Source organism: Trachypithecus francoisi, unplaced genomic scaffold (assembly GCF_009764315.1).
Source record: "Trachypithecus francoisi isolate TF-2019V2 unplaced genomic scaffold, Tfra_2.0 Lachesis_group14, whole genome shotgun sequence".
Lineage (NCBI taxonomy): Eukaryota > Metazoa > Chordata > Mammalia > Primates > Cercopithecidae > Trachypithecus > Trachypithecus francoisi.
This window is the reverse complement of record NW_022681459.1, coordinates 35,302,155-35,318,113: the sequence shown is the minus strand read 5'-3', so window position 1 is coordinate 35,318,113 and position 15,959 is coordinate 35,302,155. Positions and strand designations below refer to the sequence as shown.

General features: G+C 45.2%; 1 protein-coding gene and 1 non-coding gene across 5 annotated transcripts in view; both read left to right on the top strand.

The window, feature by feature from the left end:
- LARGE1 (LARGE xylosyl- and glucuronyltransferase 1) overlaps positions 1–15,959 on the top strand; it is a 645,964-nt gene that overhangs the window by 213,530 nt on the left and 416,475 nt on the right. The gene's annotated exons all lie outside the window — the stretch shown is intronic.
- LOC117096777 lies at positions 5,110–5,244 on the top strand. The gene has a single exon (XR_004442628.1). It is a non-coding gene; the product is annotated as a small nucleolar RNA SNORA76 (small nucleolar RNA).

Genomic DNA, 15,959 nt, shown 5'->3' with positions numbered 1-15,959 from the left:
AGGGCCTTTTGAGGTTCCTTGAACCACTTTGTCTGTCCATCCATTCATGCATTCAGCAAATATTTATTGGGAAACTACTAAGTACAAGGTTTTATAGTAAGCACCACGGAGAGTCCCCAAGGAAGCATAAAGTACAAATCGGAGAGCCAGTGTCAGTTACATGGGGACTCACTGAAGGATGCTGTGATCATATAGTTGAATGGCCTTTAATGAAGGATTTTAAATACCTTTCTTAAGATTTGTAAATATTAAGAAATTAATTTAAGAATTGGAGAATTAGGCCAGGCATGGTGGCTCACGCCTGTAATCCTAGCACTTTGGGAGGCTAAGGCGGGTGGATCACGAGGTCAGGAGATCGAGACCATCCTGGCGAACACGGTGAAACCCCGTCTCCACTAAAAATACAAAAAAATTAGCCAGGCGAGGTGGCGGGTGCCTGTAGTGCCAGCTACTCAGGAGGCTGAGGCAGGAGAATGGCATGAACCCGGGAGGCGGAGCTTGCAGTGAGCCGAAATTGCACCATTGCACTCCAACCTGGGCGAGAGCGAGACTCTGTCTCAAAAAAAAAAAAATAAAAATAAAGAATTAAAATGGAGAAAATGGAGAATAGGTACCTCTAAACAACCATGCTGCCTGGACCACCCTGAATAGAGGAGAACGAGTTATGAAGGAAGAGCACTACTGCCTCACCAACGAAGAGTTTAAATCCAAGTGCAGTCAGTCTTGGCGTGCATTCAACACAAATGACTAGTAGGGGTAAAGCTAGATAGACCCTAGATATGAGTCCCAGTGCACTCTTTTTAGATCCATGACCCTCTGGTAAGTTCCTTCACCTTCCTTAGCCTTGGCTCTCTTACCTGTAAAACAGGGCCTGATGCCAGCAACCTCACGGGTCTAGGCAGCTTTGTGGCGTGGTGGGATTGTGTTTTCAGGGTCTTGGAGGTTTGGATTTTAATCCTTGCTCTGCTGCCGATGAGCGGTGTGGCTTCTGAGAAGTCACTTATTTCCTGTGTGTCTCATTTCGCTCAGTGGTATGAAAGTGGTAATGACTGTGATTGGCTGAATCATGCCCCTCCATTTCCAAAATTATGTGTTGAAGCCCTAACCCCTAGTACCCAGGAATGTGACTGTTGGGGATAGGGTCTTTACAGAGGTGATTAAAGTAAAATGAGGTCATTATGGTGGCCCCTAGTCCGATGCGACTGGTGTCCCTGTAAGAAGAGGAGATTAGAACACAGATACAGAGTAAAGACCTTGTGAAGACACAGGCAGAAGACGGCCAGCTGCAGGCCAAGGATAGGCCTCAGAAGAAACTAACTTTGGACTGGGCACAGTGGCTCATGACTGTAATCCCAGCACTTTGGGAGGCCGAGGCGGGCAGATCACAAGGTCAGGAGTTCGAGACCAGCCTGACCAACATCGTGAAACCCCGTCTCTACTGACAATACAAAAATTAGCTGGGTGTGGTGCACACACCTGCAATCCCAGCTACTCAGGAGGCTGAGGCAGGAGAATCGCTTGAACCCCGGAGGCAGAGGTTGCAGTGAACCGAGATCACACCACCGCACTCCAGCCTGGGCGACAGAGCAAGACTCCGTCTCACACACACAAAAAAGAAGAAACAAACTCTGCCAACACTTTGATATCAGACTTCCAACCTCCAGATCTTTAAGAGAATGAATTCCTGTTGTTTCAGCCCCCCCAGTCCGGTATTCTGTTACATCCGCCCTAGCAACATAGTACTATGACAATCACCTGAAGGGATGAAATGCCTCAAGCAGGCATGTAATGTCTGTTATGGCGAGGGGTGCTCCGGAGGGCTCCTGGCTGGGCTGGATATGAGGGTCTCTGTCTACACACTGGCCACCACAACCCCCTTCCAGAGCCTCTTTTCCCCACAGACAGCATCAGTCTCCAGTGCACTGTCATATTCCTTAGATTTTTCTTTTCTCTTCCCCTCCCTCCTTTCCTCCCTGCAATAGCAGCTCCACATCAGCAACTTCTAACTTCTGTTCAGTCCGTGGAGGCTGGACTCACCACAGTGCCAAGCTTGGTTGAAAACACTCTTTTCTCCTCTGGGACAGGTGCTTTCTTAGTCCCGAGCCTGACATTCTACACATTGGCCAAGGGAATTTTCCCAAAGGGTGGTACTGAGTGATATTTGGGACTGGATCCTTCTCAGCACCTTGGACATCATCAGCCTGGTCAAGTGTCATCCTCTCTAAGGCCCTGGCTCATTCCATCCTGTGTGTGTGTACAGATGTCCATATGATGCATCTCTGCTTGGTGATTCTGCAGACACTTCCAGAGCTAAGCACACTCTGGTTCCCTAGTTTCTGTCTCTCTGGCTTTCTCAGATATGCTTGATATTGTTGATTTCTATGGGGGTTCTCGCCCCCAGGGCCCTCACAGTGCTACTAAAATCATAACGGTGACATCAGCCACTTGGGTGTGTGGGTCGACCGTGGGAGGCAGCTCCATCTGGAAACTAAAAAGAGACACAAAATCTCTTTTGCTTCCCCCGGACTTATCTGTATCTGTGCAGGTAGATAGGGCCAAGTGGAGAATTTACAAATTGACACTTCTCTAAAGCAACTTGATATTTTAGAAAGTTCCCTTGATTCCCAAGAACTGAGACCAGGGAGTAGGATTGGCTGCAAAGCCAGAGCAGTTGGAGAAAGGAGGGAGGGAGCATGATGCATGTGTGCTTGGACAGTCTTGGCTGTTGTGCATCAGAAATGTAACCATAAACCCCAGCTATAGGATTTCAGGAACCTAATAACCACTTCCAGCTGTTAACACCTTGAGACTCTCTAAGTTATAGTCAAAGAGGATCCCTGGCAAGGCAGCGTTGATTTTATAAATCTTGTTATATGGAGGTTGAATGCTTTTCCTACTCACCTGGATACTCCCTGTATTTTACCGATGGACTCACAGTAAAATGATGGGGTTGCTTGTGCCAAGGGGCAGGTGTGGCCCCGGGAGCTCTCCCTTTCTCACCTGGCATATTCATCTAGTGTCAGGGCAGTGAAGGAGTGAAGCCAGCGTGTTTTCCCCATTCCCTCCAACGTCTTTAGTAGCCATGACATTTTTCAGCTGGAATTGGTCTCGCGTGCCAGTTCTGGATCTACTGAAGATGATAGAATTCTTACTCAATGATGGGGTAATGGTTTCTTTTTCAGGCTGTTTTCATTCTGCAGTGGTTTCAGGATCTGAGATGCTGTGGATCAGGAAGAATCTGAGATTGTACCTGTCTGAGGGCAGAAAGGGGCCAATTCACAGGGATTTATGTCTCTGTCTTTTGATGAAAAGAACTTCTAAGAAGGTAGGTTAGCTATGCAAGTGATCTGGGGCCCAGGTATTTTCTGTCTGGGTTTGCCAAATCATTTCCTTTCTTTAAAGCGATTCAGTTTATTTTTACTAGAACCTCTTCCATCCCCTTCCAGGAGGGAAATCTGAAATTACATCAAGTTACTTGTTTAATAATTTTATTAGTTGTCCTGTGACCAAGACTGACTTACCCCAGGTCACACATTGAGTTATGGGCAGAGTTGGGACTTGAACCTGTGGCTTCTTTCCTAGCCTCGAAGCTCATCCCTTATACCAGGATACTCTTGCTGCTTTCTAGGAGCTCCCCCTTCCTGTTTCCTCCTCTGCAGTGCAGATGGTGCCCTGAGAGGGAGCTTTCCCTCTGTTCTCAGGCCCTGACGAGGTCCCTCTTGGCCATTGGAGGCGGTACCCTGGAGGCTTGTGTGGGGGTGTGGGCTGAGCCGTGTGATCCATGTTTGCTATAATGGGAAGCAGCCCCCAGAAGAGAAAGACATGCATTTGTATGCAGCCAGTCTGATGGGGTTGAAATAAACTCAGCACTGATCAAACGACACACAGCCGGCACATTGCAGGGAAGACAAACTAACACGGAATGCTGATTTTTCTCACTGTCATCTTTAGAAACCGTCTTTCTTGTCGCCCACCTGAGGCAGTTAACTGTTAGGAGCCAGCCCTGTGTTCAAATCCATTTATTGATGGATGTGTTTTCCATTTATCATCTGTGGGACTCTTGGGGGATGTCTCTTTTCTGAGCTCCAGTTCTTTCATCTATAAACTGGGCATGTTCAGACTAACTCATTTTTAGAGTTAAAATAATGTAAGTGCCTTACACAATGCCTGCACGTATTAAACATTCAGTAGTAGGTAGGTGCTACTATCATCATTAGCAACATTATCATGTTTATTGCCTTATTGACTTGGACGAACGCGGTAGTGTGTATAATCAAGTAGCCTCTAGAACCTGGCCTATGGTTATGTGTAATAAATGAGAGCTGTTGAAGTAGTGTGGGATAACTCAAAGACCTGAATAATTCAGCAGATACAATGGAGTTGGAAGATTCCAGGGACTTAGATCCTTCTCCCAGCTCTGTATCAAAATAACTGCATTGCCTTGGGCAAGTCACTTTGCTTTCCATAACTTCACTTTCTTCATCAGTCAGATGGGGCTGGGCATTGTGTGATATTGGAAAAGAATAACTGAAGTGCTTGGTTCCATGCTGGAATGAAGTAGGGACATGAGCAGTGCTGTCTGATCTGACTTGGTGGGATCGACATTGCTCTTCCTGGAGAGAGCCAGGTCATCACAAGAACCATAAATTGTGCATATCCTTTAACTCTGTGATAGACGCTTCAACTCAATGCTTTTATTTCCAGGGAAGTACTGTCTCCAAATATAGATTCTAAAAGAAAAGATGAAAGGGGGTGGAATAGACTGCAAGAATCTGTTCATGACAACACTGTTGAAAACAGCTCAAATTTGAGGCTTCAGCATGCCCAGTGTTGCCAGGTGTGTGTTGTGTTGTGTTGTGTTGTGTTTCTACCACAGAGCCCTCTGTGGCTGTGGGACCTGTCAGATGCATGGGAAGTGTCGCTTTCTAACTTGTGGGGTGCACCATGGTGGCAAGCGTAGGTGATGGCCATACCCTCCTGTTTTGATGGAAGGACAGTGACTTGGCCAAGGTTTCATAGCCGTGAAGTGTCTCAGTGAGGATTTGAACTCAGGCTTCTTATGTCTTGGATCCTCCTTAGTTTGGGTCCCCTGCTCTGGCAACAGCCGGAGCACTGCTTTAGAGCCTCTGCGTGTCTGGCCATGGCCTCAGGGGTCTAGCTGCAGTGCTAGAGCAGACCCAGCTTGTCAGATCCGGGGCTGCTTACAGGCCACCTAAGTGATTCCTTTGGCAGCAAGCAACATTCGGCCAAAGACATAGCTGGCAGGGGCCCTGATGCGGGGTGTGTGAGTGTATAAAGGTTGGTGTACCAAGAGTGAGTGAGAAAGAGGAGGCCGGCTGGAATTCTACCCTTCAGGGCTTTTCTGTGTGTAGACAGAGACTGGGCAGAGGTAGGTAGGGACCATGTGTAGGTGGATTATCATCTTTTCCAGGCTTCACTGATGGGTGTCGTGCCTTGCAACAGCAGTGCTCAGGGAATCAGGCTCAGTTACAAGAGACTCCTGGCAGCTGAGGGTACTGCCCAGGAGGATCGTGGAGAGCTCAATGATAGGACGTTCACAAAGCTTCTGGCCCTAAGAGAGCACTCAGTGAACATGGGTTGCCTATCCTGTTCCTGGAGTTGAGGCAGTGTGGGACATTTGAACAAGATCTTTGTAGCCATACAGCAGTCATCAGGCCAGGATTCTGGGGAGAAATCCCCAATTTCCAGTAAGTCTCCCTGTCTGCACACCCATGCTTATACTGGATCACAGCCCTGCAGATACGTGTATGCATCTTCAAGAATATTAGAGTGGAATTTGGAGAGATGAAATAGCCTTCCATATTCCATTAGGTTATTCCTTTGTTTTATACAGTCATTACAGTCTATAATAAAAGAAATGAGTCAATAAAATGGAGAATTAGACATGTGGTCATTGCTAAGATTTAAGATCCAGAAATTTGATGAGTCAGCACTTTAGTATCCCTCTCCTAAGACGCTTTAGTGGACGCTCCGCATTGAGGATAAAACTTAAACTCAGGCTGGTGCACAGATCCTTCCATGACTTGGCCTGAGCCTGCCTCCTCTGATTCAGTTTTCTGATGTTCTTCCTTAACATTCTGGAAGACACACCCTTAACATGTGTATGTTAGTTTTCTGTTGCCACTGTATCAAATCACCATAAACTTAATGGCTTAAAATAATACAGATTTACTCTTTTATAGTTCTGGAGGTCAGAAGTCCAAAATCAGTCTCACTGAACTAAATTCAGGGTGTCCATAGGGCTGTTTTCTTCTGGAAGCTCTGAGGGAGAATCCCATCCCCTTGCCTTTTTCAGCTTCTAGCAGCCACATGCATCCCTTGGCTTGTGGCCCCATCCTCTGCAAATGAATCACACCACTTTCTGCTTCCATTATCACACCAACATTCCCTCTGACGCTGACTCTTCCTGCATCTCTCTTACAAGGACCTTTGTGATTATATCAGGCCCAGCAGGATAATCTGGGATCATTTTCCACCTCAAGGTCTTTAATCATACCTACAAAGTCCTTTTTTTGTTATGTAATGTGATACTCACAAATTTCAGGAATTATCAGGTGGTCATCTTTGGGAGGCATTATTTAGCCTATCATGATGTATCTCTCTAGTCTTTTTTTTTCTTTTTTTTCACTTTAAGTTCTGGGATACATGACCTGAACGTGCATGTTTGTTACATAGGTATACATGTGCCATGGTGGTTTGCTGCACCTGTCAGCCCGTCATCTAGGTTTTAAGCCCCGCATGCATTAGGTATTTGTTCTAATGCTCTCCCTCCCCTTTCCCTCCAACCCTTCCCCCCACCAGCTAGGCCCTGGTGTGTGATGTTCCTCACCCTGTATCCATGTGTTCTCATTGTTCAACTCCTATTTATGAGTGAGAAAATGCAGTGTTTGGTTTTCTGTTCCTGTGTTAGTTTGTTGAGGATGATGGTTTTGAGCTTCATCAGTGTCCCTGGAAAGGACATGAACTCATGCTCTCTAGTCTTTGTACCTGGTGGTCTCACCTTTTCCTGCCTTCTTTGCCAGGGTAACTTCTATTCACCTTTTAGAACCCCGCCTCAGGGTCTTCTGTTCTACAAGAGGACGACTTTGTACCTAATCTTTCTCCTGCTCTGTTGTTCTGGCAATCTGCCCCTCTTCCTTGCTTATCTAATATCTTGAGCCTGCACATCTAGTAACATTTACTTCACACTGTATTGTAGTTATTGGTTTATTTTTCTTGCCTCTGTGGTCCTTGGGGACAGGAGCTGCTATAATCACCTTTTTGTCCCTACCAGTCAGACCTGTGGCTGCATATAGTAGGCACTAATTTGATGGATGCCCAGGAAAACAGGGACCACCGTAGGAACCTCATCTCACACCATAGAGGCATCCAGGCATCCCAAGGAGAAACCCTTTGTCCCGATTTCCATGTAGCCTTCGTTATTGGCCTGGAATTACATTTCCTGCTGGAAACTACAGTCTGTTGGGCTTCAGCCTGTCAAGGTCCTGTGTTTTCCTGTCCCACCGGCTGTCTAATTCCCTCTTTCTTGGTCTGCCGTAGATTAGCCTAAGTAAAAGTGAATAGACAATTTCCTTTTAACATTTATATTGCTTTTCTTTTCTATTTCTTGGCAAGGCCCTGAAAACTAGGATGGCTGTCGAAAAATGTTCTTTCATCTAAATAATGTCCCTGTTGGGGCTAGATTCTGGCTTTTGGCTGGGCCTTGGAGAATGGTAGGTGTGGTGGACACATGAGCCACAGGAAAAAAACTAAGGCACAGAGGTCAGTCCAGAAGCTACAGATTAGATTCAGCCAATGCACATTGAGTGCCTACTGTGTGTCTGCACCCATACTGGGTCTTGGTGCATATAATTCATATCTAGCATTTGTTAAGTGATTATTATGTGCCCAGCGCATAATATGTGCCAACCATTGTTCCAAGTGCTTTATCTCCTTGACTTCTTAGAACAACCCTGTGAAATGCAGCCACCATTATTGGAGGAGATGGCAGTGGAACTGGCTCTTGCAGATGAGAAGGATTGGGACAGGTTTTTTATGACAGAGGAGAGGAACACTCACACTAATGAACTAGCGAAATCACAAGACACAAGTCGATTTAGACACCCGTGAGCACAAGAGGCTGACACTCAAGTATCCCCTAAGAATCTGATTACTTCACTGTGCCCTCCCCCTTTTGAGTTGTCACCATGGATTCCACTTGCAGCAAGGACTGCCACGTTGCCTCCCTATATCCATTGTCCCTTTTCTGCTTAGGAACAGACCTCTGCTTACATTCAGGAGAGCAAAACAGCCAGAGAAATGACTATGTCTCCCTGCCCCTGTGGCAGCTGGACATAGCCATGGAACTTCAGGGAAGCCACTTACAATGACTTTTGCTGTTGAGATCCATCCCCATCTTTGGCTTTCTCTTCCACTACTTTTGGCTGCCAGCCTGCAACAAGGATGTTGATGCTCTAGCATGATATTGGACACTGAGGGGCCTCAACCTACAGCTGAGGATGGCAAAGCAGAATGATGGGATCCTGGGAAGCCAATGGCGCTGTTAAATCACATTCCACCCTGCACTACCAACTTACTGACTTTCTGGATGTGAGAGAGACATAAAAGTCCCTCTGGTTTAAGCCACCGTTATCAGGAACTTATTGTCACACACTGCCGAGACTAATTGCGGTGGATGCACGGTTCTGTTTCCAACAACCTCGTTTTCGTCTGCAGAACTCCATGTTCCGCCTTCGCTTTATAAAAAACTTTTGCCCCCAGTTCCCGTTTTCCTTTCCATCTATTGCCATTCTTCTGAAAACACCATCATGGGCCCACCCAACCATGTATCCTGACAGCAATGTAAAGGCATCATTTCCAAGCATCTTCATGCACTCTCCCTATAGCACCTGCATTCACCACTCCGAATGTGATCCCAGCATCACCTTGGAGCTGCTCAAAAAGACATAACTGCAGGCCCATCCCAAGATTATGAATCAGATCCCGCAGTTTAACGAGATTCCAGGAAATCCCATGTTCCTCTTACAGGGTGAGAAACACTGCTGTCAACATCTTTGTCCTCACTGCCAGCTGCTCACGTCAGACCATGGATGTGGAAATCCACTCTCAGGCTACACTCTCCTGTCCCTCCCCATCTCTCACTCGTCAGCCTTTTCTACAAGCTTAAAAGGTACCTAAACTACTGCAGATTGCTACCCACTCTTCCCTGAACAAAATAATTACTTTCACACTTCCCTACTTTTGTTTCTGTTTTTCCCCCTACTCGGAATGTCCTTCAAGACCTCTGCCTACCTGTGGGTTTACTACTCACTCTTCAAGGCCAGCTCAGACACCGCCTCCAGGCCACCAGCATTTGGGGGAGAGGGACTTATCCATCGATAAGAGAGCACCACAGTGGACTCTGAACAGCTTCTTCACCTATAAAATTCAGAGATGAAGTCCACCGGAACTCTTGGATCAGAATCAGTCCTCTATTCCCCTGAACAGAACATGGTTCTGGCACCCCCGCCAGCCCTCACGTCATCCCATTTTTGTATTTTATTTAGTCATTTACACACATACCACTTTGGATTGTGAGGCAGCATTCAGCCTTCCACATAGTGCCTGGTGCACAGTTAATTCTCTGGACATGTTAGTTAAGCTTCAATGAGTGGTGACACTTGAGTGGTCAAGTTGATGGTAGATGGTACTGGGTGTTTTTCCTGGAGCAGCGATTCTCAAACTCTATAGCATGAATCATAATGACCTGAAAGACTTGTTGGAACACCCTTCTTCTCCTCCAATGTCTGAATTAGCAGGTCTTGGGAGGCCTCAGAATGTGCATTTCTTTTTTTTGGTTTTTTTTTTTGAGACAGAGTCTCGCTCTGTTGCCCAGGCTGGAGTGCAGTGGTGCGATCTCGGCTCACTGCAAGTTCTGTGTCCCGGGTTCATGCCATTCTCCTGCCTCAGCCTCCCAAGTAGCTGGGACTACAAGCACCTACCACCATGCCTGGCTATGTTTTTGTATTTCTAGTAGAGACGTGGTTTCAGTGTGTTAGCCAGGATGGTCTCAATCTCCTGACCTCGTGATCCACCCGCCTCGGCCACCAAAAGTGCTGGGATTACAGGCGTGAGCCACCGCGCCCGGCAGATGTGCATTTCGAACTACTGTCTAGGTGATGCTGATGCTGCTGGTCCCAGGACAACCCTTTGAGAACCACTGTCCTTAAGGAATACATGCCTTTCCTGGAGGCAACAAATCTCATGCCCCTGAAGAGAAGGCAACAAATCTATGTACACGTTAAGGACAGTAGGTACATTGGAACCTGCAATGTAAGTCAGTGGTTGTTTTGGAATCTGCAATGTAAGTCAGTCTTGAAAATAGACATGGGAATTAAATACAGGGAAATTAGGTCAATGGATGAACCAGTAGAGAAGTGTCTGGGGTCAAGAGTGCTTTGAAGTCTTGTTTTTCAGTTTTTTTTTTTTTCAAACAAATTCACCTAACCTTAGATGCTGCTGAGTGTAAGACATGGCATTATTTTATGTAAAGCCAAGAAATCTTTTAATTAAATCATGGCACAATTTTTTTTTTAATCGCTTTGAATCTTTCTTTTATGCTTATTGAAAGAACTATTTTAGACTTGGGTTTTTGCCATGTTTTATTGCTATGCATACATATAAAGGAAAGTATAGGCAAATATATTGGCTCAGATATTGCAAAAGCTTCTTCTCTTGGAGTCTCACCCTTCAAAATCCATTTTGCAACTCAGTGCTGTCTCCTGCATCTGTCTATATTGTGCTGTCCTCTGCGTCATTGTGAGCATGCAGCATTTCTTATGAGAATCCTGTGAAGACGACGCTTAATCCACTTTGCAGTTCTGTGGAGCTGGCCTCCTCCTGGCTCTGCTTCTAGGAATGTTGCTAAACACATCTGGTTCTCCATTTCTTCCTGCCTCTTCCCACAACCATTTGGTTCATAGTGGTTAAAAGAGTGACTCCCTTCATTGTCTCTGGGATTTTCACTGAAGCCTCTGACACCCATTCTGCGAAGAGGCATTAGTGGGAACAACTGTGTCAACCTCTGCTCTGTGATCTCCAGTGATTGCTCAAACTTTCTCAACTTCAGAGATGCTAGAATGTGAAAAACAGTTTTTCTTAGAAACCATGAAACTTGTAAAATGCTCACTACATGCTGAGCACATGTTTTCAGGATCGTGGGTTTTAATGTAACCAGTCTCAGTTCATATTTACAGCAGTTGTTCAAGGTCAGCTTTGGGAGGTCAGCCTACAGAGGAGGACCCCGAGTCTCTGTCAAACTTGCAGGCAGACATTCATTCACTCCTGAAAGATTTATGGAGTTCCTACTATGTGCCGGTCACAGGGGATAATCAGTGAAGAAATAGGTATGTATGTAAGATTGAGACATTTGAGTGTTATGGGGGAAAAGGTAAGTCAGGGGAGCAGGGTGTTACGGAAAGCTTTTTGAGCAGACACTAGAGTGAAGTCAGGGTGCACAGCACACAAATATCAAGAGGATGCAGATTCCATCCAGTGGACATTGCACGTGTGAAGGTCCTGTGGCAGGAGTGTGCTTGTCTTGTTGGAAGATCAGCAAGGAAGCCAGCTGGGCTGGATGAGTGGAAGCTCAGTAAAGGTTCAATCAATGGCCCTACCTGGGATGTAGCTGAGCTGAAATGTCCATCCAGATCTTTTTGAGTTCCAAGCTAAGGGTTTATTGGCTGGGCGCAGTGGCTCACGTTTATAATCTCATCACTTTGGGAGGCTGAGGCGGGTGGATCGCTTGAGGCCAGGAGTTCAAGACCAGCCTGGCCAACATGGTGAAATCCCATCTCTACAAAAAAATACAAAAATTAGCCGAGCATGGTGGCGTGCTTCTGTACTCACAGCTACTTGGGGAACTGAGGCAAGAGAATCACTCGAACCTGGGAGACAGAGGTTGCAGTGAGCAGAGATTGCACCACTGCACTGCACTGCACTCCAGCCTGGGTGACAGAGTGAGTGAGACTCCGTCTTAAAAAATGAATAATAAATAAGATAAGGGTTTGTCCACATGCAATGAAGTGTGAGAAGCCACTGCAGATTACATCCTTCTCTGTTTATTGCAGTGAGTTGAATCTTTTAAGAAACAAATATATTGATTAATCTAGCCCAGTAGCAAGGCACGGGAGAAAAATATGCTCATTGCTGTCACCATTGTGCTGCCTAAGAAACACCCACAGTGTCTCATTCCTGAGCAGTGGTTTAACTCACCCAGGCAAAGATAACCACACATGTAGGGTGAAAAGGATGTAACAGAGAAATACAAACATTTCATTCCCAGTGTGTGTTCTCAAAATAGAATGTGGGACTTTCAACTCTTTCTTCTTTGAAGAGCATTGTGGAGAGAAAGACTCTGTAGCGCACTGCAGAAGAAAGAACGGAGATCTGAGTTTTGATACCAGCTCTGCCAGTAATTAGCTGTGGGACTATAACCATTAGAGTTCAGTTACAGACAAGAGGATGCATGAGCTTCAACAGAAAAAGATGTATTTCTTTTTTCTTTTTTTTTTTTTTGAGACAGAGTCTCGCTCTGTTGCCAGGCTATAGTGCCCTGTTGGTCAGGCTGGTCTCCATCTCCTGACCTCGTGGTCCGCCCGCCTTGGCCTCCCAAAGTGCTGGGATTATAGGCAGGAGCCACTGCGCCTGGCCAGTGTATTGCTATTCTTAAGTGCCTTGCAGAATCCTAAGAGAGGCTAGAGGCACAGGCGAGAACCGTATCAAACCAGACCACCAAGGGAACTGTGGTTAAGAAGCCACGGGGCGGCTGCTCCCTTAGGGACCCTGCCGTGTCTGCTGAGAACTGTGTGAGCAGGATGAGAACCATACTTTTTGATACTTGAGAAGTTTGGGACCGGACTCAGAGCTCTAACAACAGCTACCTCAAAAGCAAAATAACATCCCTTGCTCATGCTTGCCAGAAAACAGCAGAAGCAGGCCCAAGAGCATCCTCTACCTCCTGACGTTCATTTTTGCCTCTGTCATCTCATGCAGGTGTGTGTGCTTGGTGGAAACTGAGTTTCACAACAGAGTCCAAGTTGTAAAGGAGTTTGGAAAATGTCTAATGTGGCTTTTGATGTATGTAAGGGAAGTATTTAAGGCCATCCTACTGTAAATGAGAGAGGATAAAGGGATACAATAGGAGTTAAGTGTGCTGCAGTTCACTCGAACTGGTAAAATGTCAGCCCCAGTAGACTTTGATAAATTATGCATATGTAATGTAATATCTAGAGCAACTGTTCAAAAAGCTATACAAAGAGATGCATTAAAAACCACCGTAGGTAAATTACAATGGAATTCTAAAAAATGTTCAAGTAACTCACAGGAAGCAGGAAAAACCACAATGAGATGCCATTTCAAACCCACCAGCGTGGCTAAAATTAAAATAAAACAAAACTAACAACATCAGATGTTGGTAAGGATGTGTTGCAACTGTAACTCTCACACATTACTGGTGGGAATATAAATGGTTCATCCCCTTTAAAGAAAGGTCTGGTGATTTCCTATAAAACTGAATAGATAGGTCTGTAATCCTAGCACTTTGGGAGGCCGAGGTGGGCAGATTGCTTGAGGTCAGGAGTTCGAGACCATCCGGCCCACATAGTGAAACCTTGTCTCTTTTAAAAATATAAAAAGTTAGCTGGGTGTGGTGATGTACGCCTGTAGTCCTAGCTACTCAGGAGACTGAGGCAGGAGAGTGGCTTCAACCTGGGAGGCAGAGGTTGCATTGAACCGAGATCGCGCCATTGTACTCCAGCCTGGGCAATAGACTGAGACTCTGTCTCAAAAAAAAAAAAAAAAAAAAAAATACTGAATAGATATCTACCTCTGACCCTTCCATTGCAGTTGTAGTTATCGCTGGACTATGAAGCTGTTATTGCAAAAACAGCCCAGGTATTCATCACTGAGAGAATAGAAAAATAATTTGTGTTCTGTTAATATTATGGTATGCCACTCACCAAGCAGTAAGTAAAAACAGATTAGCAGTACATGAAACAACTTGAATGAATTGCAGAAACTTGAGAGAAAGCTATGAGAGAAAGCTTACTCAAAGAGTGTGTACTTCAGGATTCCTAATAGATTGAGTTTGGGGACAGGAAGAACCAGTCTGTAACTAAGCTTAATCAAGAAGGGATTGCCTATGGTGGGAGGATGCAGATATTGTCAAAGGAGGAGCTTGAGGGAACTTCCTCATCACTCCAGAACTTTCTGCATCTTGAAAAGTGTTTGGGTTACGTAGGAGTATGCACTGTCAAAATTTGCCCAGTGGTTTGTGCATTTCATTGTATGTAACTTTTACCTTGAAGGTGGGGGAAAAATCCCATAAACACTATTGAACCTGGCTAATGATATACATATTAAAATGCCTAGGAAGTAATGTGCTGCTGACTGTCTTACTGTTTTGAAATGCATTAAAAAAAACCAAAGATGTGTTGACGGATGGGTAGAAGGATAAATGATAAAAGCAAATATGGTGAGAGGGTCATGGTACATTATAGGTGCAGCTATATATATGTTCATTGTAAAATTCTTTCAACTTTACTGTGTGTTTGGAATTTTTCATAATAAAATCTTAGGGAAAAATCTGAAAATAAAATCATATAGGATGTGATTTCATGCTTCATCTGCATCAGGTGGCAGTTGTTTGTCAAGAAAATCACGGCTGGGTGCTGTGGCTCACTCCTGTAATTCTAACACTTTGGGAGGCTGAGGTGGGTGGATCCCTTGAGGTCAGGAATTTGAGACCAGCCTGGCCAACGTGGTGAAACCCCGTCTCTACTAAAAATAGAAAAATTAGCCGGGTATGGTGGCACGCGCTTGTAATCCTAGCTACTCAGGAAACTGAGGCACGAGAATTGCTCAAACCCGGGAGGCAGAGTTGTAGTGAGCCGAGGTCGTGCCACTGTGCTCCAGCCTGGGAGACAGAGTGAGACTCTGTCTCAAAAAAAATAAAAAAGAAAATCACTGCAGCTATCTGATCATTGCTTTATGGGACAAGGGTGATTTTTGCTGAATTGAATAGAGAGTGCACAAAATTAAAATCTTAGGGGACTGAAATAACTGGGATTGGGGATATGGTCTGGATACAGTATTCACTAAAGATGCTCGGTAAGCAATTTATTTCTTTTACTTTGTAAAGATAAGCCCAAAGTCTCATTCTCTAATCTCCTCATCCTTGCTCGTGCCCCCCCCCAAAGTCAGTGCTGGCCATGCAAACGCGACCACTAGTCATCTCTTAGGTAAGGTTCAATGCAAACTTTTGTAGTTGGAAGAGACTAGGGGACTACCTGATCCTATTTTTTTCATTCTCTCCTCTCTCTCCCTTCCCCCTCCTATCTCTCCCTCTCTCTCTCTCCGTGTGTGTGTATATGTGAGTGTGTGAATTTACCTAAATCAATTTGGTCATGGACAACTCTTAGCTGAATTTGTAGGTAATAGTAGTGGCCAAAAAGTTGAAGATGAAAGAACCTCAAACTAGAACTTCACTAACATATTGTGATGAAAAAAAAAATTATTCCACCAGATTCTGCCACACAGAAAGACATTTATTGATCAAACATTCATTAGTAGGCACACAATGATTCAGCCAACAGTAAAGATATGTTTCTGCCCTCTGTCCTTTCAAATGCTCTGACCACTCTCTTATAGAAAGGTTCACTAGAGGCAAGCGTGACACTGTGACAGGGACCATTGCTGTCACCCTCATAGTTGGCATTAGGCAAACAGAGTTTCTTCTAAGCAGCAGCTGGAAACAGGCTAGCTGTGGATCACCCCTTAGACAGCATCACTAAGAATGTTGATGTCAGCCTCTCCAGATTTTCATTCTGTGTTATGAAAAAGTGGCAAGTATCTCTGATAAACTGTAGCCAGTCCACATTGTTGATAGCACTTTTATCTTA